General features: G+C 38.6%; 1 protein-coding gene across 10 annotated transcripts in view; it reads left to right on the forward strand.

Annotated features, from left to right (window-relative positions):
* Window positions 1-3,214: 3,214 nt before the first annotated feature.
* The window catches only part of SCN2A (sodium voltage-gated channel alpha subunit 2), a 75,828-nt gene continuing 55,681 nt past the window's right edge, over window positions 3,215-23,361 (forward strand). For 7 of the 10 annotated variants that reach the window (XM_068195726.1, XM_068195732.1, XM_068195733.1 and 4 more), the window contains exon 1: window positions 3,215-3,497. The gene's annotated coding sequence lies outside the window, so the exon portion shown is untranslated. Of the gene's footprint in view, window positions 3,498-21,002; window positions 21,138-21,924; window positions 22,071-22,183; window positions 23,079-23,361 lie in introns of those variants that run through there. The other 3 variants (XM_068195731.1, XM_068195729.1, XM_068195728.1) reach the window with 3 other exon arrangements.

The following is a 23,361-nucleotide window of genomic DNA, read 5'->3' on the forward strand; positions in this document are numbered from 1 at the left end:
TAAAATCTGGCCTGCACTAATACACCTCAGATGCAAATATTTTAGATCTGAAAGAAATGTAACAAAATTCAAAGATTGCTAATGATTAGTAGTCACCAAAGCAGTTTCTCTTTGCAACTGGAATTGGGAACAGAATATTCTTCATATTTAGAATAACATTAAATTTCATTTTCACTTCAATGAGTAATTTTCAAAGGTGACTCCCAGACATTAAAGGCAAAAATAATAGGCTTTATGATTTCATAAGAACTAAACAAAGGCTAATAAATTTTGATTGAGATTAATTTATATCTTTTGAAAAGATGACACATCAATAAACCACAGTTCAATATATAGACCTGTCTTTTGCCTGAGTTATTTACAGATTTAAGTCTAGAGTTTGAGAGTTAAGAGATTTGTGGATTAAAAAAAAAAATAAAAAGGAAAAGAAAGGGTTCTACATTTGCAAAACAGCTATTTCTTTGAGGCATGTAAACGACAGGCGTAGAGAAGTGTCTGTTGGCCAGAACAGCTCCAAGCATTGCTCCTTAAGCTTAACATCCCATGCGTGGTGGAAACTGGAATTTGACCTTTCGCTCCATCTCTTCTGGGCAAATGTTTTTGCATGATTTAATAGAATGGTTATTTTTTATGCAGATGACTGTTAGCCATGCTCTAAGAGGCAAAGGGAAATTTCTGGTAGAAATGAGCTCTATCAGCATGGGTGAATAAGCAGAGAGATTCTTCCAGCTATCCTAGTTTTAGGACACTTGAAGAAAAAATCAGAAAATGAAATTTGTTCAATGCATATTTGTTTTCATTCCTATGGTGTTCCTATAATTACTATTAACATGGTTAATAAAAGCAAGAATAAATCATGTTTGTAGGTGTTCTTGGATAGATTTAGAAGGTTTAGAATCAGCTATGAGAGATTTGCTAGGATCTCTTTGGATCTCTTCTGAAATTTTCATAGAGAAACTCTTTACTTTCTCACAGGCATGTAACTATTTGAAAGTTTGTGTCACTTTGTGAAAAATCCAATTTTTATGGGAAAATAAAAACTTAGAAAACTCCTGAGAATCTCAGCAGTTAAGTCTATTGTCTTTTAATTACTGTTGCACTTTATTGTGGTATATGGGAGATCTTATAATATCTTATTTTAATTTTACTCTTCACGGAAGATACAGAAAATAAAATCTCACTTTGCCCAAGAGCTTTAGCACTAAGATGTAATTGCCACATACTTACAGATTATAGAAGTGAGAAGCAAGTAGAAGGATTAAGATTACAGAATAAAAGCTTCTCTGAATTTGTGTATATTTTTATAATGTAGCTGAAATTCATGTTTATTACCAGTACACGTTTAACTTAATTGCTACTCTACTGCAAAGAACTACATTTTAGTACTATTATAAGTAATAAAGATACATATAATTTCCAAATTTCTTGTACAAGTTTTATCTCACTTCTAATATTACAGATGTTATTTATTCAAATGCAATTTACTTTTTCTTAGATAGCATAGAAGTTCTTGGTTAGTTTATGAAGTTGAATTAATATTCAGAACTTTAATATTACATATTCCAATGAAATTATAATTTTGCGGAAAATGCATTCAAAAAGTGAGTTTAGAATTAGGTTTTCAAATATCAGCTTCAGCACTTTTGGTCTCAAGTAGGCCTGTATGCATTTATGATGTATTTCCACATTTATACAAGGTTATCAAAGTATATTCCAAAGTATCTCGTGCTGAGTGCCCTACTGGGGAGTGCGGCCCGGAGGAACAGAGTGGCCGTGGAGCCGGGCCGCGCTCCAGGACCGCGGACAGCGCCGGCCGAGGGTAACACGGGCAGCGCTTCAGAAAAACCCCTTACGGGGATGAGGAGGTCTCTATAAAGGAAAAAATCAGTAGGTCTGTATTTAAGGAAAAAATTCTTTAAAGTCAACTAGAGTGCATTTTTTGGTGCCAACAGGATTTCTTAGATGCTCAGTCCATGCTTGCACAATAGGTGTTTTGACCTATTATTATCACTGCTTACACTATTTTTGTATTTTGGAGTCCTTTCAGGGTCCAAGATCCCATTGCAGGACTTGAACAAGCATGAAAATGGGTCATTTTCCTGGGACACTCCAAGGCTTTGGGATAACCATGATGAATGTTTTAAGGTGACAAAAATATCCTCAAATGGACTGTCTCTTCAGCTACTCCCTTGTGTTGACACACTGATTTTTGTGATGAGTTAGATCATGGATCCCAATTATAAAGTCCACGGTTTTCATCTGGATCCATTCCTAGTTAACTCTGCACTTTTTTCCTCCCCGAGGCCCCATGTTTTGGTATGATTAGATTTTCCTCCACAGCTGAGAATTGCTGAGCCAACCCCACATGCAGGTGGCTGCTAGCTGTGTGATGTGACAGAGCAGGTGTACGTGATAGAAATAGAAGATAAAAGTAGAAACAGTCAGCTACACAACATTCCAGTATAAGGTATCCTTTAGTAACACTAAATCCAACACTGCTATTATAGGAATTGTGGCTAGAGACAACTGGGGTGAGGCAGTCAATTTGTACATTAGTCTTTTACAACTAATAGTAACCAGAATACCAAAGATCAGTTCTAAGCTGCTATAAAATGCAACGGAGCCTTGGATTCAAGTAAATAAAACAGATCACCCTAAACACTCTTTATTGAGCAATAATGTAATAGTCCTTGCTAGATCTAAGCATCCATTCCTTCTGTCTTGCTTAACAACTTTTATTTCCTTCTGGCTTTCAATAAATATATAAATGTCATTTGTGTTTTGCAGGATCAATAATCAAAGGAAAAAAACCCAGCATGCTTATTTGCTACTATTTCTGTAGTGGAAAGTTCTGCACAAAGAATGATTTCTTTATTTCTAAACAGAACGTGCATTAGTACATAGTGAAATAAAGATATCTGGCAGTTCCTTGAGTTTTCGTCAGTTACATGTATACTGATGTATTCAAATACTTACCTCAATGGGAAAAAAAAATATCGTGTTGTCTACTTTAAATGTCAAGCCAGCTTTCAAGAACTGGTAAGCACTGCTCAGTGTTCCCGTTCCTGTATTTAAAGCTGTGTACTCGAGGGTAACGCGGTGCACAAGCTGTGCGGGCAGGGTGTGCGGGCTCCAGCGCGCTCGGTCCTGCCAGGAGGTGGAGCCAGCACAGAATCCGCTGCCGCTTCGTTTCCTCCCTCTCCGCTCTCCCCCCTCCTTTTTTTCCCCCATAACCAATTTTCTGATCGATGCTGGGATTCAAGGAGTGAATCTCAGAACAGGAAGCAGGCGAAGAGACTACAGAATACTGCAGAGGTTCCTTTGTTGCTTTTATGGGGAGGTTCTTTATTTCTTTCCTTTTTCATTTCAGTGAAATCGAGAGTTTACAAGCTTCTTTGCCCAGGAACCTGTACCTGCAGTAGAAGGAGCCTCTCATCATCTATCTACAAGTGTATGGATATTTCTTATGCTATGATTTTTAATCCTCTTTTAATCAGGTAAGACAACATTATATTTAATTAGAAAGCTAAAAGCCAACAAATTCTAGCTGTTTTTTACCAAGATTCTTCTCTTGTGGTGCCACACCTAGTTTTCAATTAATATTAATAGAGCAAGAGGAGAGGAAATAATAGCCATCTTTGCCACTGCATGGATTTTTCATAGCATTCAATCAGGTCTTAGCACAATAATGAAAAATGATGTTGCTCTTTGCAGCTTTCTGGTCCTATGTTTTTTAATCTTGCATGTTTGTAATAAGAATTTTTTTTGAGTTTGTGTTTTTCATCCCAGTTGTGGTAATTTGTTGCTGTTGTTTTAAGGTGGTCATCCACAAGTGTTTTCTTTTTCTGTGGGAGGCTATATTGGTGCTGTATTCTGGTGCTGATGAATTTGTGTTTTAAAGCACACAACTGCATCCCTGGGATTGCACAATTTTGATGCAGAGATGTACTGTTGCTTCATTATAGCATTTTCAGTGTGAGGCTCTCTTTACTTCCTAAATTCATCTTTTTTGGGTTTTTTTCTGTGAGGCATAGGAGATTTATAGGATTCTCCCCTCCCTCATCTCCCAAAACAGCCTCTCCCTGATGGAAGACAGAATGGAGGACTTGTCTGTGACTAAACATGGTTTTGCACTGCTGCATATACCATATGAAACACATCTGTTCTGTGACTTGTTTTTTATATATAAGAATGAAATTTTTATTTTGAAACTCCATTCCATATTGCACGAGAGAGAAAAAATATTCCTTTTGTTATTTTTTTAGAAGCATGATACCCACTGGGAGAGACAGCAGAATGACTCAGGAGGTGGGAAGCTCATGCAGCACCCCCTGACTCTTCTTTCAAACCTTCTGGTCTTTTTTCTATCTTCTCTTACTTACACCAATAATGGTTTTAGTTGGGAAAAACAACACAGAAATGCATTGACTTACACAGTCATAGGTCAGAGAAGGGGCTCAATAACCAGTTTGTGAAAAAAAAACAAAAACAAGAGAATGTGCAGTTTTTTCCCTGTTGCTTTCTATTATAAGGTGGTAAGTAGCACTTCATCAAAATTTTCACACACCTGTGTAAAGGCAAACTTTTTTCTTTTTGTGTTGATTAGTGAAGCAACAGAAAATTGCCTGTTGGGATTTGAATGCTTGATGCTGTGTTGGCTTTAGATGATTCCATAGATACAAGTGAAACATTAAGGAGGTTCACACACATTCTTGCCATCTCTGCAGGTTGCCTGCTTGGCTGCATTTTTCTGATCAATGTTTTCAATATGCATTATCTGGGTATGCCTGAGCCATTGCAATGTTTGAAAGTCTCTTCACTAGATGGTAAAGGTTCCTTCATTATTGAACGGATCTGGAGAAATGATGAATGATCATATCCAAATGATCTGCAATTTCCTCTGGTGACAAATACATTAAATAAATGATGCTCTCATATGTCTATAGGCCCCACTTCAACAACAAACAGACATGTCAATGGAATGACTCATGTTCTCAATATTAGGGAAGTGGATAAATACCTGGCTCTGTTCTCTTGATTTTTTTAGACTGCACCAATTTTCAGAGAAAAAATATTTATAATCACAGAAATTTTGCAGTGTTCATAAAATGCAGTTAGTAGGTCAAATGGGCATGTAGCTTCAAAGGCAATCTTTAGATGAATTCTTCTGTTTAAAAAAATAAAAAGGACATCAATTGAGTTATCACAGCCCTTAAAGGAAAATATTGAAGCAGAATTCTTACAGATTTTGAGTATATTTATTGTGACCATTAGGTCTTGGGAAACAGAGGCACATAAATGGCTGTATCATATTAAAGCATGATCCAGTTATCTTTCACTAGGAATAAAGTTGGATATTACTGAAGGAGTTCAAGCATAACTTGACCCTAAGAGAATGTTGACTCTCCCAATGTTGTGTGAAACTTAAGTATAAGGGCTATTAAAGCCTACTTGTTATTTTTGAATACTGAATTACTCTAACTGAAGTGTACTTTGTACTCCTATAAGCATCAGATCTCAACAGCAGAGACCAGTGTAGCCATCCTGCAGCAAGAGCAAGAACAGCATCAGTTATGCTGCCAGGGCTGCTTCCTTGATTTCATCTCAGACCTGGATGAATAGATTTGTGTGGTCACTACCTGCAGCCCTGCTCTACCCCCAAGTAGCCCTAAAAACTCTCCCACCAAAGGGATGGAGAGGACACTGAAATCTAATATAGTCTATCTGCTTGACTCATACCTGGTAGAAAGAAATGCAACCATAATCCCATTACACACTCAGCTCTCAAATGGAGCACAAAAAATCTCAAGCAAGATTTTTGCTTTGCTGCTTCCAATGTTCTAAGGCCATAGGCATGCTCTCACCGGCTTCTCCAAACCACAGCGTGGATCCTTTGCAGCTGCAGACCCTGGTCCTGCACTCCCCCTGAGTGGAAGCAACCTCTTGCCCATCAGAGCCCTCCTCTCTTTGCCCTTGGTCCCAGCTTGCCAAGCAGACGTCAGGAATCCCAGGGCCTCCTTTCTAGAGGCTTCCTGAAGTCACTTGAAGAAATCCATTTCTTGTACCTTCTCTCATCTCATGGACACCCACCAGTCTTAGAATTGCTGGGTGAGAAGACATTTCTGCCAATAGTCACTTGTACCTCCTCTTCCTCTGTTACTGTCTTTGAAAAACAAATAATGTACCTCATTTCCCAGAGGTGGTAATGAGGAGAGGTAAATTATGTTGTGAATTACTAAATGCTTTAAGATTTTTTTTAAAAAAGCTGAGGAAATAATCATTCTGTACTTAATGCATACTTGGGAATATATGCTGTAAAGAAGTTTTGGGACCAAAATACTGACAGAGGACAATTTAAAGAAACATTGAATAACTATATGCACTCTCTTCAGTTCAACTTTACCTCTCTTATTTTTGCTTCTGAACCTACTATTGTTCCTTTTCCAACCTTTACCTCCAAGTGAAGTTCAGCTGCTTCCTCTTTCTGCCTCTGACTGGTTTGGGACCAGCAGAAGGGCTTTGCTTCCACTCCTGCTTTCAGTGCTGGGTGCCTCAGAAGTTCTCAGTATTAACTGTGCTGAAGGGGCTGCTAATGTAGAAACACAGCCAATACATGGCAGCTCTCTAAGTATTTTATTACAAGCTGCTAAGAAGCTTTTTCTAAGCATATCTAGAAATTATTTTAAAGACGTGTTAAATGGCCAGATTTCAATAAATTTATACAGGAGCAACAAGACTCAAACTCATATATTGCCTGAGCAACCTACTTGACACAGTCCAGAATAAATAGATTGTAGCAAAAGTTCTCAAAAAAACTGGCTGGAAATACATTTTAATGCTGCAGTATTACTACCATGCTTATTAAATAAACACAAAACCAGTTATTAATCTTCCTATTAAAAACCCAACAACATAGATTCATCATTCTTTCCTGTTTTTTAAACTTGTATATTAGGGAAATAATACTGTCAAACATTTTCCAATAAACAGACTAAAAATGTACTTTTTCTATTAAATGGTGAAGTTTTTGTTGTTATAAGCATTTGAATGGACAGAGGATATCTGAATCTGCATTGCGAAGTTGATATTTACTTTCTATTTTCACTGAAATATTTCACCATTTATAGTGCCATTAAAGAAATAAATCAAGTATAGACAATTAGTATTTGGCAAAGCTGAAAGCATTATGAAGTGATTTACTTGATGGAAACATTAAGCAAACAAAACTTTGTCAGGTTGTTCATACTATATGAAAGAAAAATTTAAAAAATAAATAAAAAAAAATTAGCAATAACTTGCTTTTGTATCTCTCAAGCTGAAGTTCAGTGATTGTTCCATGTGAAGTTTTCTTAGGCTTTGTGCAATTGTGATCTTTCTTGCTGCTTGATTCTTTGCTTGGTTTCTGCTGCTTTTGGCCAGATGAATTGTAGATAATGCTAGTTGGTCCTCACCATCTTTTCTGGAGATCCTCACAGGTGGCTGCCATTATGCATTAAAAATGCAAACTTCCTTCACCAAGAAAGAGGCTCATGTTCAATAAGATAATGATTGCTCCATGTACGCTACTTTACCTGCACAAACCGATGATGTACAGCATGAGCAGGAATGCATTTTGAGATGATAAATGTCCAGGTTTTGAACATACAGCAAGTCATTTTCTGATGTGGCCTTGTCGTATGAGAAGGGGTGCCTTCATTTTATGCCATAAGGTGCTGATTGTCTGATCTTAAATGGAGTTGTAACATACAGCTTTTGAGTAATTCAGATGCCAAACCACCTGCTCTAGCCAAAATATTGGGTACCGTTCAACACTGCAGTAAAAAGCAGAATGGCAGCAGGTCCAGCCAGCCTTTAGATTAGCACTTTGGTTTCAAAGGCAGCATTTGTGCTGTATGGACCTGTAAAAGCCTACTTGATTATTCTGGCCTGCTAGCTTCTGACTCCATAGCATTCTGGTTACTGATACTAAGCTAACTTAGTTAAAGCTACAATATTTCCCCATCTACTGCTGTCATTCCTCTCACAGCAGGGTGAGTGTTGCTTTAGTTGAATTATTACCGGCAGGCTTTCAGAGTGGGGCAGAAACCATCTTCCCATCTGAATGGGAGGTAATTATACATCATTTTTTTTCTATACCATCTTTACCATGTCTCACCATCCTCAGTGCAACTGCAAAATCCTCCCAGACTTTGACCCCAATGTAGTTTTATTTCATGATAAAGGTAAATGACTCACTCTGAAATTAGAAGTCTGACTCAAGTTCTCTAAAGCAATACACTGTGTTCTAGACTCAACCGTTTGTCTCAGTAGGATAACAGATATATTAGGAGCTGGATTCCATACATATATACAAAATGGAGACAGATACATGCAAACAAAAATTGACAGTCTGTGATCTCAAGAAAAACAGTGGCCAGAGTTTCATGGATCATAAACTGTGGGGAGCAAGGTTAGAAACAAATGTCCTTTACCTGGACACTGGGATTTGCAGTTAAAAATTAGTTCCATAAACAGGGGCCAGCACCTGAGTATCTAACAAACCATGTGCTTAAAGTATATGGAAAATTTCTAGACAAGCACTATAATGAAACAATGACTCTGCCCTGGATAGCTGAAATTTGACAGCCTATCTCTAAGTATGCTAACTGTATTTTGTGTATAAGTAAAACATTTGTACCAAAGCCAAATGAGTGGAAAATCCTACTTCTTGGGCCACAAGGCAAGCTTTGTTAGATAAGTCTTCCCTCCTTGAAGTCTCTGGCAAAGTTATTTTAACTAGCACTGTAGCACACAAGGTTGTATCCAAAGAGTTTAACAGGTGTATTTGTAGAGTGTGTGAGCTCCATGTGTTTTCTCCTTGCTGAAAGTCAATAATGCAACCATGGAAACTACAAGATAAGTACTGACACCAGGCAGGATGAAAAAATCTTCCATCTGTAGTTGTGTTAACCTGAAAGCAGACATGGGGCAAACACTGCACGATTGTTTGCAGATTGAGGCTTTGGTGATGGCTGCACAAACACCCTGTGCAAATGCATTCACACAGGTTAGATTTTTCAGTGCAGAACCTGGTTTCCATTTTGTAAAATGGGTAGCACCACAAAAGCATTGACAGTAAACAGCCTCCCAAGTACCACGATAATACTGCTAAAAAGTTCTCCTAGTGAAGCAATGAGAATTTGCTTTTAAAATACTGGGATGCAGACTGAGTTCTACTTTCATTTGGCTTCTGGAAAATACTAATAGATGAAATGGAAAGCACTGAATTTTACTCTCAGAAGCAATAGGAAGATGGAAACCTTTAAAGTTATTAAGGAAGTCAATTTGATTAGAAAGAAATAGACATTAAATGTTACTGGGCCACACTTAAAAGAATCACTTTTCAACAGAATAACATTTTACATCTTGCAAAGAGTTTGCTTTTGTAGTTATGTTGGCTAAACATATGCAACAGTCATAAAATTTTCAAGACTTATTGTTTCAAAATTTTTTATGGTATTTTAATTTATAGTTAACATTTAAAGTGCTTCACAGCCTTTACATTTGTGACCGTAAAAAGATATTTGTGCTTTTGCCAGATGAAATTTTTTGATCTTTCATCTGAAGCAAAGCTTTGGCCCTCAAAGCCAAGCTGAAGGCAGGCTACTCTCACACAGAGAAATCTAGTACTTCACTAGTATTCTTCAGGGGAAAAAAAAAATTGAACATAAGCCTCAGGGAATGATGATGACCTTTAATGTTATATGGGACACTTGGGTGTTATTACTCATGCTGATATCTTGTTCTGTGGAGTGGCAGAGGCTGGGAACTCTGGAGAAGTGTTCTCCATTGCTGGGAAAGGGATTATATAGCTTTTCTCAGTATTGACCTCACTTCCAAATTAGTTCATGGATTCACACATTCTCAAAATAATCTGTCCTTAGTGAGAAAGATGAAGGATATGATGCAGAAATGGAATGAGCTGGTGAGCTGGTATAAATATTGTGAGGATGGGCAAATGTCTCTGGAATTGTGGTAAGAGGAAATATCATCTGTGAATCTAGAGAAGAGTGACTGGTAGGTAAAACACAGTCAAATGTAGAGTGGGGGAAAGAGAAATTTTAGAAGGGTATACAAATTGAGTTTATATGAAAAAAGTTGAATACATTGTAAAGGAAATATTGACATGTGTATCCATGTTTCTTGATGGAAATAAGCAGTGTGGTGTGCACAGCTCCTGTGGGAAAACATCCTTGCAGTGGTACAGCTCCAAGTTGCAGGTGATGCTGTGAGCATGGAATGCTTCTAAGAACTCTTAGGGGAGCTTCTGTATTCCCTCAAATCAGAACCTGTTTTGCTGGCTCAAACATAGTGGGAATGGAAAAACTCTCCTGAGGTTTTCAACATCTGCTCTGTTGTTTTATTCACACGTACCAACAAATGCAAACTGAGTATATAAAAAAACCCCATACACTTAGGAAATTATTCTGAGCTGGAAAAAAATTATCAAACTCAACAAATTTCAGTTCCAAATAATTCAGTTACAATTGGCTGCAGTTTGATTTTAGCCTAGAATTTTGTAGATTGTCCTCAGCAATCCTTCTTTTCCCCATAGTTATAAAGTATTATAATGAACAAGCCTACACTGCTTTTTTTAAATAGTTACCTTGAAACCAAATCTGCATTTTTAAAGGAAGTGACTGAACTTTAAAGCTGTTAATTGTTTTCTCCCTCTTAAGAAAACAATCAGGAGCTATAAAAAATTAGTTTTGGGCAGATATATGATGTTAGTATCCAGCTTTCCATTTCTGGCACATTTCCATACTTCTGTGGCACTTCTCCTTTTTTTCCTAACATCACTACCCAGGAAAGTGATGTTCAAGTATGAAACAAGGCGCCCGTGTTATTGCAATAATACTTTGCCATAAGTTAACTTACTAAGGGTTTCTCATTAATTTGGTGTGTTTCAGCTGAGACTCTTTTTAAATCAGGTATAACTGGTATAATCCACACTGGGCAGAATGTCAGAATACGCACTCATAACCATTCCCTCTGATCCTGCTCTTATGAATCTGCATTGCTCCCTCAGGCCTTTCAAGTTTCTTGATGGAATAGTGATACTACCTTCCTGCTCTTACTTAACTGCATGTGTTGGCCATAGGACTTTTTCCCTCAGGATAAATTGATCCATAAAGATGTTTTCATAGTGTTCAGAATATTTTCAGTTTATGTCTTGATATAACAGGTTTTGAAAACACTATAAAAGGCAAACAGCAACTGGGCCTGGCAAACTGTTTCAGGATTTTTTTAATGGCATTTCTATTTAATTGTGGACCAATTAACTACTCTGTTTCCTTTCAGAGCAAAAAAAAAATCTTCTAAATTTAATAGAGACTTGTTTAATGCTTTTTAATGTTATATATCTGACTGAGCTTTTCATTACCCAGGGAAACAAGCATGCTGGTCAGGTCACCAGGGAGTAGTGATGATATTTGCTCTCTGCCTTTGCATGGGACTTGGAGGGGATGAAGGTGCAGCTTAAAGCTCTCTAACAGTTCCTACATGATGGTCTGGGAAATCCTATATAACCATTTGGCTGTGTTCTGCACAAATCAACAGCCATATTACTCATCATAGGATCTAATTTCTTGCTGTTTGGTTTAATTTTTCCCTTTTGGTTGCCAAATTTTGCATATACATCCAGTCTTATGTGTCTCCCACTGATGACATCTTCATTTAAAATACATAGTTTCTCAGCTGTAGAGATGCCTGTAGTGTGAAGCTTTGGACAGTTGGCAGAACTGCAATACATAATAACTATTAAAATTACAGTCATTAATACATATTGTTGAGTACTACAACCGGAATATTCAATTTTCCCCTGTCTCTGTCAATGTGTATCAGAATGCAGACCCCATATATTTTCATACATCATTCTGGTACCCAAACCACATGTGGTTCGCTTCTTAAAACACAAAATGGGAACAATGGTAATAGGTGCAAAATAAGTGGCTGATATTTACTAAGGAGGTGGGGAAGTAAAAGGATCTACTAAATAATTCACACTTTAAAAAATCATATTAGAAGTATGCTAGTAAGTGGCAGACTCAAGCAATCAGTTGTGGATTAAGGCTATCTTTACATTCTAGAAATCACATATATGATTTGTAGCCACCTGTGAAAACAGCACATTGAGTGTGAAAACAGGCAATTGAGTGAATTGCCTGCCATCAGGCAGTACTGAGTACTCATCTCTTGCCCCTCCTAGTCAGTCCAGAGAGACAGGCACTTCTAGGGCACAACTTGCTTCATCTTAAGGTAGATATCTGAAATAGGTCAGAAGAATTGCCTTTTACAAGACCTATTTTTCTCCAGAAATATGAAAGGAGTTCAGATTGGCTTAGATGCATATGCCAATAGATACAGGCATCTGATGCCAGAAAGGCAAACCCTACTTTTGGCATGGCCAGTTCTCCAAGACAGCATACAGATCTTGCATGAAGGACACAGTTATCATCCTTCTTTCCCCCTTCCCACCAGTCACTTCTCCTGATCCCTGTGCAGTACCAACGAATCAAGGAAGTCTCCTCCAAAACAAATCTCACTGCTTTTAAGAGCTCATCCATATTGTATACTACATCAGACAGTGAACATTGCATTACAGTATCTACTGACAAATGCACCAAAACTAAAGCAGACCTCAATTCTATGCTGTCATTTCAGTCCTTCTTCCTACAGTAATAGATGCTTTCTATGGTTATGTTCATACACAATTTTAGGGAGGCCATGTTGATACACATATGAATGAGTTACTGAATACATGTTTACACATACTTCACACAGCTCCTATCACGTTTATAAACTGATTTTCACATATTTTTGTCCATCCTTCCAATTAATTCCAGTCCAGTTATCTCAGGTTTTTATTCCCTCTCTTGCCCATTCATCCCAAGCTTTTTGCTTTCTCCTGTCTCTGTTTTCTCCATTATACTACCTCCTCCCCTGCTTCTGTTCCACAGCCTGGTCTCCTTTGTATTCAAACTGATCAACCTAGATGAACTTCTTGATCATAATAATCTACAAGTCTGAGTTTTTCACGTCTCTGCAACCAGCCTGCAGGACTACTGCAGCCAATTTTGAGACAGCTGCTTTATCCAGGCAGACAGTTCTTACACGTATCATTTCCCTGGAGGTTTCTTATGCTGCCGGTCTTCAGTCTGAGATATGTCTCCCTTTTCTCCTAAATGCCCCCTTTTCCTTCTATATTTCCTTCTGGGTTTTTATGGGGTTTCTTTTCTTCTTTGTTTGGTTTGGTTTCTTTAATAACAAACATACAAAATTATTTAGAACAAAAAGATGAAAGCATTCCCACTCCTGGGTCAGCAGAGTCCACATAGACAGACTTCAGTTAAAGGAAAATCCCCTCAGATGGACAAACAAAACGTTAACAGAAAATGCATTATCTCTGTAATTCACACTTTTAAATCTGTTCTTTCAAATACATGCAAACTAATTTTTCAAAAATTTTCAACTCTAGGCGAGTATTATAGATACTATTCCAAAAGAAAAAGTCCCATATTCAGAATGTGACTTATTCATGCTTTGAAAATTGGCAGCTATAAAATTTTAAGGGTAAATACATATACATAGTCTTTTTCTTAGAAATAGTTTCATTTGAGTTGAAGCTTCCCTCCAAAAATTGGTTTGAGGCAAAAATGTAACATTTTAGCCCCAGCACTTCAAGTTTGGCATAACTGAGCAAGAGGGAAAGAAGAAAAAAATAAAAGGAGAACTGGATAGGTCAATGTCAAGTATCTCAGTAATAAACAGTACCATCAGCCCCATCTGCAATTAGCATGAGACATCACAACTTGTAACTAGTAGCTGGCTTGGACCCGTCTGCATTCTGTCCCTAAGGATATAGTAGGAACTGCTAACCATAAACCATCATAAGACTAAAAGAATATTTAAAAGTAAATATGAGACCTCATCTGTGATTTAATTTCCAGAATCACTGAAACCACTTTGCTTCTAGTTTATTTGAAGTGGCACTTTACTGAAACAAAGCCAACTCTTCCATTTCAGTGGCAAAGTGAATCTAGTGGGGACCATGAATGAGAAAGGAAGTTGTGCTGTGTAGTTATGCTTTATTGTAGTTGTGCTTTTTTGTGTGTGTGATTCTCTCTCCTTTAGAGACCTTGATATGTTTCCAGGTGCAGCTACATAGTAGGTGCATGAGTAGTGCTTATGAGGAAACATTTTGTGGCATCTTGCCCTTGAAGGTTGATAGATATCCAGGGAGTTAATGCTTCTTTCAAGCTGCATTAACTCCTGCAGGAGCCCCTTGGCAGCTGGTGCTGTGCAGCTGCAGGGAGCCTGTCAGCGTCAGTACAGTTCCCGGGGGAGAAATTCTCATCTGTTATCCACAGAGATATTCGTTTCCCCCATGTGGGATGGTCCTCATGCTTTCTGTGCCTATTGTGTTTTGGGTTGGGAAGTTTCTCAAGAGGCGGTTTTGTTTGTCACTAGTCAGCTATCTTTGCAAATGCAAGCCTATTTAGAAAATGCTCCGTTCAGATCCAGGCTCTCTTTAATTTGCAAAGTTACAAATTGGACACGTACACCCTCACGTATACCAGGGTCAAAACTCAGGGTTTTGGCATGTAGTGGATGTGGTTAATTTTTTATCAAAAATATGCCAACAGCTTGAAATGAGTGGAGATGATGTAAAAACTGTCCCAGCACCCCACTCCCCAGGTCCGTTTCTATGGTTTTACAGTCACCGTTTCCTATTTAAAAAAGCCCCACAACACGCCCGCCCACCCGGAGCAGGGGAATTGGCTGGCTGCAGGCAGTAGGCAGCATGGCTGACTGTATCCAACACAGACGGTACACAAATCTAACTGAAGGAGGGATGGTGATCCCCCGGTTTCTTCCCGCCCTGATGGTAAAGCCTGAATTTGGCTCCATCGCTGCTCAGATGAGCTCTTGGGGTAGCGAGGAGGGACCTCGCCCGGCGGGGCTCCGCTGTCCCTCGCCGGTGGCTCTGAAGGGCGGGTTCTGCGCAGCAACCCCCTCTACTTCTGCCTCTCCTGCCCTTATCTGCCCTAAACACCTGCTCCTTCCCGCCCCTCCTGCTGCTCCCGTGTGCCCGGGCCCGGCTGAAGCTGCCGGGGGCAGCTGTCCCTCTGGAACAGGCCGTGTGTCAGAGGAGGCTTTGCGGGAGGCTCCGAGCCCGCGGGCGGCGGCGCTCCCCCCGCGCAGCGCGGTGCCGCAGCCGCCGGACCGGTTGCTTGGCAACCTCCCCTGGGCGCCGCGCCATTGCGGAGCCCGGCCGCTCCCCGACCGCCTCCCCGGCCGCCTTTTCACTCGGCCTCGTGGCTTCCAGCGGCACCGGGCTGCCCGTCTTCCCTCGCTGTGCCAACGGCGGGTGCCGGGGCTCCGGGCGGCGGCTCGGCTGCCGCACCTGCGGCGCCCGCCAGCGGAGCGGGCTGGGCGGTGGCGCCGGGCGGGCTCCGCCCTGCTTTCCCTGCCTGCTTCCCGCCTGCTCCCCGCTCACCGCTGCGCCCGCCCTGTCGGCGCTGCCGGGTTACAAGGAGCGGGTGGAAATGGTTTGCGTGGAAGTGGAAGCTGCTCGCAGCAGTTCATGGAGATGGAGGGCTCGAGCCGTGCCCCTTTGTCCCTGGCTCGAGGGAAACTTCGCGCGGCTTCCCTGTCGGGGCCTGATCTGGCCTTACGTAAGCGATAACTGATAAGGCACGGGCTTATTCATAGGTTGTGTTTGCAGCAGAACACAGTAAGAGGCTATAAAAGTGGATTCACAGAGTATTTCCCACAATAATTTGTCAGTAGATTCAGAATAATGGATTTATGTCGTTCATCCAAAACTTCTGGACAGATGTTCCGGGGATGTTAGAATCTCCCGTGTACCTGGTGCCTTGTATCCAGAAGGATATAAATTATATATGAAATTTCTATAGCCATGCTGTAGTTAAGATTGATTGGAGATTTCATTCTAAACATATCCGCATAATGCCCATACTGGGAATGCTAAATTCTGAGTTCTGATTTGTCAGGAAAAAAATCACAGCATGTTTTATTAACAGCATAAGTAGTCAGCATATTCTCCTATTCAGGCATCTGGAAATATCTAGCTCATCCCATACATATGGCACTTCTGTTATCATTACATCTTTGAATTGTATATTCACTCTCCCCACACAAACACACTAAAAATGGATATATCTCTAGCCTGACACACACAACTCTGCTTGTGGGGATAGTTTCTCACGATGTGTATCAGGGCAAAGACTGATTTGAAGAAAAGCCCACTGCAGCTAGATAGCTGAAAGGCTGTAATCACTTAATCAGCTTCCTTAGGGATTTGGTGGATACTCTAGCCTAGTCTTCCCACATTGCTGTTTGATTAGGAGACAGTATTTCTCTTTTTGGCAAGGGAAACTTGAACTTTTGTTTTTAATCTTTCTTGGATTTAAATCAGCCTTGATTTTTTCCTGTGGTCAAGGAGCACTGGAGGAGATCATTAACAATCTGTAGAAAGCTTATCTCACTGTATTAAATAAAAAAGTTAAGAATGGTATTTTCATCAAGTGAAAAATCCAGATTGTCTAATACTAGAAGGGAGGATTGAAGGGCCTCTCATCTGGAAAGAAAAGTAGGTTTTTTGTTTGTGCGCTGACATTTGAGTGAAAATCAGCAATTTTTCAAAGGCCGTTTCTGATAAAAGAGGAAAATGGATTAACTTTAACAAATGCAAGTCATTGCCAATTATTGGTTAACAGTAATTAAATATGACAATTAACTGATTTTTACCATATTTTTTTCATAATTCTTTAGAGTACATTTTGCCAGAGACCTATGGATAGTTTCCTAAAATAAGTTTTAAAGAGAGTAAGAAAATTGATTTGAAGGACCCCCAAACTTTTCCAGTATGGACCTTTGTATATCTGTTTTCACATTACATGATCCTTGCTGCACATTTTTCTTAAAATGCTGTACTGATGTCCATGTTGAAAGGAAACAGGTGATCCTGGTCACTTTCTGATCTTGGAAGAGCAATCCTAAGGCTGCTGTAACTGAATGGTAGCCTAATTTGATATTGGATTTGCTAGCATTTAAGCATTTAAATAACCCTTTTTTGCCTTTTTATTCTATTTATATGTGTTCTACACCAGGTACAGGATCTGTGCCAATATTTGTCAACTACAGTTGTTAGAGCCCTGTTCTGCTCCATTATTCAAAGCTCAGGAGATCCATGTGTTCATACTCTGGTGCCTTAAGCCTTTTGAGCTTGCACTTAGGTGAAGCACTACAATTTGGAAGACTGAAGGTAGTCAGCTAGTCCTTTTCACTCTAAAGTGAGAGGACATCTCAAGGCATTAAGACTCCTAATTTCTTTTCTTAAGTGCAATGGATCACCTCTTTGATCTTTCTGAAATCTGCCCAGTTATTTACAGTTTTCAACCAGACTATTGGGCTGATCTGGCTGAAATGCAGAGATGCAGAAATGCTCAGGCCAGCACAGTGGGAAATAAGCAGGCTAAGAGTGGGTGGAAAATGCGTCTGTCCTTTCTGACAGAACTGTCTCATATTGGCTTAAGGTTTCAAGTAGTTACTTGAAGCATTTTCAGAGGTGACTTGCTCGTTATACATCCATCTAAAATGTTGGAAAATGTGTAGGAAGCTGTGTTTTTATATAGCTCTTGTAAGAGCCATTTGGAAAGATTTTTTTTTGCAGGAACACCTACTGTTAAAAGTGCACGATTCAGTACATCGATATTGCATGAAGGGACCTCTGTCTCAGCTGTGGCTACTGAACAGACAGTGGAGCATTATATGAAACACAGAAACCTCAAGCACAGGAGAACTGATGTTTATTTGCTGTCTAATTTCAGCAGTGGACCAGTGAAAACATAAATCTTAGGAGAGGTACGGCACCAGCTCGACACCTTCCACTTTCCAACAGGGCAATCTCATGTTATGCAATCTTTCATGCAATTCCGTGGAGTGCTGACAGCTTCCTTTAGGCCTGGGGAGAAATACAACAGATGAAGCAGCACAAAACAAAGAGAAACCTACATTTATTAAGACCCTAAAACAGTGAAGGCCGGTTACAAGTTTCTTGACTCTCATCCTAATCAGTTTCGCTACAAAACTCACTCACCACTGATCTTTTTCTTCCGAGGTCTAGCTTTTCTTAAAGTCCTTGAAAGGACTTTAAGACTTGTCATATGTCTACTCTGTTAATTCCCTTTTTTCACTGGTAAAAAGTTTTCCTAACAAAACCTCTTGTGGCAGTTTAATGCCAAAAACTGTTTATCTGTATGTTTGATAAAAAGAAAACAAATTCCTTTGCTTCCTTGGAAGAAGCTTTTGTACATATAAAGACAATAATTGTGTCTTCAATCGATCTTTTCAATGTAAAATTATGACAGAAAGAGCTCAAATCTTACATCTCCCTGGAGGCTTTCAGATGTAGGATCTCTTGGATCCTACATTTCCTTGGATGTTTTATTTCTGCAGTCTGAATTCTTTCCATATTGTCTAAGTATAAAATGTAGAACTTAAAATTCTTCAATTGCATCACTTTTTGAGCCCATTTTGTTGTTTGTCAAGACATTTTAAATTCTAATACTATCCTCCTGTTTAGTTGTAGCCCTCCCAGTTTCATGTCATCTCAAAGCTAGCAAACATGTTTTCCAGTCACCTAGATCACCATGATTAATTTAGTAGTATATTAAGAATTGTAAGTGTCACGGGGGGAACAGGTGACAGGAATTCTTTAGATTCAATGTATTTGATTAAATGAAATGAGATTTATCTTGAAAAACTATTTACAAGAAGAAAAAGCTCAATTTAGGTCTCTTTTCTTCTTTCTATTAAAATACTATTTTATTTTAGACTGTAAAATTAATGGTATTGTTTATTTAAGATTAAGGGTCTTAGAGTAGTATTAACATATTTTACAAAATACAGCAAGTATCACAGTAACCTGTACTTTGGTCAAAGTTGCTTGCCACTGTTTTAATTTTTGGACAGATTTTATTTAAAGTTTAATTTATTGTTGCAGCAAAGAAATGGAAATAGGCCAATATAATTTGCTCCTATCACAAAGTTGTAAAGCATTGTCAAAGACTGAGCAAGCTATTATACAGAAAGGACTAGATGAGCTTGATGACTGGTGTTAGTGGAACGAGATGAAATTCAGAACTATAAATGAAAAGTCATGCAATTAGAGACAATCTAATATCGTACAGGGACACACAGCTGGAGAGTAAAACGATCACAGAACCACAGAGAGTGATGGCCACTTGCCAGTTGTGCATTTTAATGCTTTGCTTTGCAGTTGAACAAAGACAGTTTTTTACACATTTCTGAGGAAAAACGGATAATCTATTTTCCTTCTAATTTTATTAATCAGGATTGTCTGTAAATGAAGGCTCTTAGGATGTCAGGAGAAGATTTGGAGGTTTCTCTTGTCTCTGTCCTGTCAAAAATCATTCACCCTCATGTAGAGTTTCTTTACATATGACACTGAAAACTTCTTCATCTCTACCCGCTCTGTGGGCCTTGTGTTTTACCAGATGAGTAAATGACAAGGTCCATTTCAAGCTTTCACACATGCCACAGTAGAGGGAAGATGGATACTGTCAGTGATAAAATTGTTCATAAAATATACCCATGGCTGTAGGTGGGAAGCTAGACAGCAGTTGGAATGACTTATTACCAGAATTGCTATTCTTATTTCATGTTTATGTTTTAGGTAAGTTTTTTACCATGTTCACACAATAGTTCTTAAATGTAGGCTATGTTGAATTGGGTTTTCATTGATATTTGCTATCTATTTTAATAATTTTCTCTTTCTATCTCTAATAATTTTATCTGTTACATTTACTATAGCTATGTGTAGTAAGGATATTTTTTAAATTATTTTAAGGATTGATATAAGCTTCTCTAGATGTATTACTGTTGTCTCCCCTTTAGAAGTATATATATTTTTTTCTTTTAGACTGCAAAGCTGATATTGCATTTCCTGTGTAGTCTGTCTCTCCAAAATACTTGTTCATTTTCTCTTACAGCCTGGTAAGTCTGCAGACCCAAGTCTCTAGAGCAATGGGATACAATGTCCCTTGGCTATTTCCTTTTTGTCTTCTCTTTTTGCTGTCCTTCCTCACATTGTGCTTGTAGATTGTACAGCACTGGTGGAAATCAAAATGAGCTCTGTGGTAATTTCAGACCCTTACAATAAGAAACAAATAATCAGATACTTTCACTTAATGAACTGTTAATGGAAGAATGAGGTGCCTTTTCCATATTGTGTGAATTAGCCCAGCTTTTCAGGTACTTGGTTTACTGTAACTTTCATACATAAGCAGTTGCCTATCCATACAAATAAATAATCAAAATGCTTTTGTAGTTAGACGCTCCTCTGTTCCTCCTATGGATCTGTGCTGTCTCACCATCCTCTTATTCCGAGACTTCAAAACAGCCCCAAGTAAACTGTAGTCCTAATTAGAGCCACCCAGGAGTTTTCATCCAAAGCTTCTTAACCAACAAAATTGGTTACATGGAATTATTTGTAAACTTTTTGTTGATTTCTTTGAATCATCTATGAAAATAGAAAACCCTATTGAATGAAACGCTTTTCTAAAAAGGCTTTTAACATTATTTTAAAAAACTGTGTAATGTTTAAATGAATAAAAAACAAATCAGTACTTTTGTTGTGTTTGAATGATAGTTCTCATTTGGCACATTTTGTCTTAGTTGCTGAAAATTTCAAAAACCTTATTTTGACCAAGTCAAACTTTTCATTCTCTCACCACAATTACAAAAGGAAAAAATTATCAATATTTTTCCCTCTCTTAACAGTCTGTTTTTCAAAGCCACAGTGACATTTCTTCAGCCACTCTATTAATTCCTTCTACAATGTCTCTCACTTTAGATTGACCTTTTGCTTTTTATTACTTTCCACACTTTTTTTTCTGTCCTCTTCATGGCTGAAGGAAAGGAGATGGCAGAGAGTAAATGACTGCCAGAAGATCTGAACATACAGATAAAGCAGTGTCTTGCTTGAAAAGTTTGGAAGAGATTTGTGTATGTGTGAAAGAAGGAGGGAAGAGCAGAAGGTTGATAGTGAGGTAGGAGAGCGATAAAAAAGTTTTATTGGTGCAGCAGGAGGAGAAAGCACAAAAATTGGTAAGCATGGAAAATACAGAGCAAGCAGAAGAGTGGAAAGAAGTAGGATGGTCTTTTGGTAGAGTGGGGCCCGAAGAGGGTGTTTTACTGATTTGCCCAGAGAGTGGTTTACAGTGCTCCCAACCACCTGCTGCAGCAGGGAGCAGGAATAGATGACTTCTGTACAGGAACTCACTGCTGCAGTGAACACTCAGAAGTGCCCTTCTTCCCTCCCATTGCTGGCTGATCCGCATTTAGAAAGAATGCACAGTGAACATATTGTATGCATTTATTTTATAATATTTACACAACTTGTAGTTTAAAATAATCCAGACTGCTGATAATACAGTTTCAGCAATTGTTTAGGTTGTACTCTGCCTGTGTAAACTCCATTTTTTGATTTCTCTTACTTTGCTATCCCTCCTACTTTCTTTCTTTCTCACCTTCACAGTTTTAACAGCTATGGTCACATCAGCAGTAGCTGCTATGTATTCAAAATAATTTTTGAGAATCTTGAGACTTGACTAGTTATATAAAATCATATATTTTAGTCCAAGAATCTCGATTTAAGTAAGTGTTCAAGCATGCAAAAATTCTTTACCATTTCTGAGAAGAATTTGTGAGTATATATCAGTACCATCTACTGGCAATAAGAGTTACAGCACTTAGTAGGCTCATAGGAAATGCCAGACTTTACTTCAATAACCAGGATCCTTCAGCAGGAAGTTAGGTGTGGTCTGTAAAAGGAGAATTAAAAAAAAAAAAAAAAAAAAAAAAAAAAGGAGACGAAGAGACGAAGGAAGGGAAAAAAAAAAAAGGAAAAGGCATGATGGAATTTTAACTGCAGTCTTCCCTGGTGCCATTCCAAACCCACATAACTGCAAGATTCTTCACTGGTAATGAATTTTTAATTGTTTTCTGCAGTATTAAAACAGAATTATGCTTTTTTTTTTTCTTCTATAATTAGAAATAAAATCTAACAGGATTCTCTGTAGGACCACTTTCATTTTCCTAATTAACCTTTCTGCTGCTGGTAGTCAGTGTGGCTTCCAGCAGCAGTTTGGTACAGACCATCCGTGACAGAATGCACCAGGTGCATTTGCCTGCAGTGGAAGAGCATGCTCACAGGGAGACCTGCAGGAGTTGGGATGTGTGTGGATTGTGTAGGTGTAAGTGGCTGTGTGCATATGGTTGAAAAGGAGGAGAAAGCATCATGTTGCAGCTTATTTAACAGCCTTCAAAAATATTAATTTGTTGCGGCTGTGCTGGAGTATGTGCGCTTATAGAGACAGTAAAATAGGATCAGGCTGATTGTATTCCAACTTTTGTATCATTTTAATCTGATTATTGTTTCTTGGTATATTGTCTTACTCAGAATTTCTTATTTTATTGCATTTGCTGTATTTTTAATGTGCTTACTCAGAAGGACGCTTGTGAAAAATTCTTGTAGGCTACAGCAGAAATCCTGTTTGCAATTTCAGATCAAAGTATTTCCATTGGGAATATTTTCCACTGTTCTTTTTAACTGAACTGCCTGGAGACATTGAGATGGTCCTGCTCTTGCTTGTGAAATTTGTGAAATATATATACAATTGATATGATATCAAACATAAAAGAGCTAAGTGCAGGATGTAATGATTAAAAATCAGTTTTGTTTAATTCAGCAATTCTTCCAGTGCACAGTGTGTTGCCAGGCAGGGGTTCTGAATACAGGTGCTTATGCCTGACTCTTGTTTCCTGAGCTGGCAGTTTGGCAAAGGCAGCATATTTGTACTCGAAGAGAAGAAGCATCTTGTATTGCTTTCAGGTGATCCTTCTGGCCTTACGTGGCAATAGGGGATTCTAAGAGTCATTTCTGGTCCATATAGCTAGAGGGAGGACTGGTCCAAGATGCAGCTTTCTGGGTAATAAGGAGCTACATAGTCTGGAGTCTCACTCAACACTGAACCAAATACTTCAGAACTATTGATTCCTCACACTGAATGTAGTGCTCCTACTTTATTCATGGTTATGGATAACATTATTCTTGATAGAGGCAAAAGATGTTTTTGTATTGTATGTTACTTTTTTTATCAGCCTGTAGAATTGACAATCTATTGGTGCAAGCACTAAGTGAATTTTAAACTAAATGCTTTAAGAATTGATACCTTTGAGACAGCTCTAAGAGGCAAAGAAAAATGGTTTGTC

Source organism: Anomalospiza imberbis, chromosome 7 (assembly GCF_031753505.1).
Source record: "Anomalospiza imberbis isolate Cuckoo-Finch-1a 21T00152 chromosome 7, ASM3175350v1, whole genome shotgun sequence".
NCBI classification, from domain to species: domain Eukaryota; kingdom Metazoa; phylum Chordata; class Aves; order Passeriformes; family Viduidae; genus Anomalospiza; species Anomalospiza imberbis.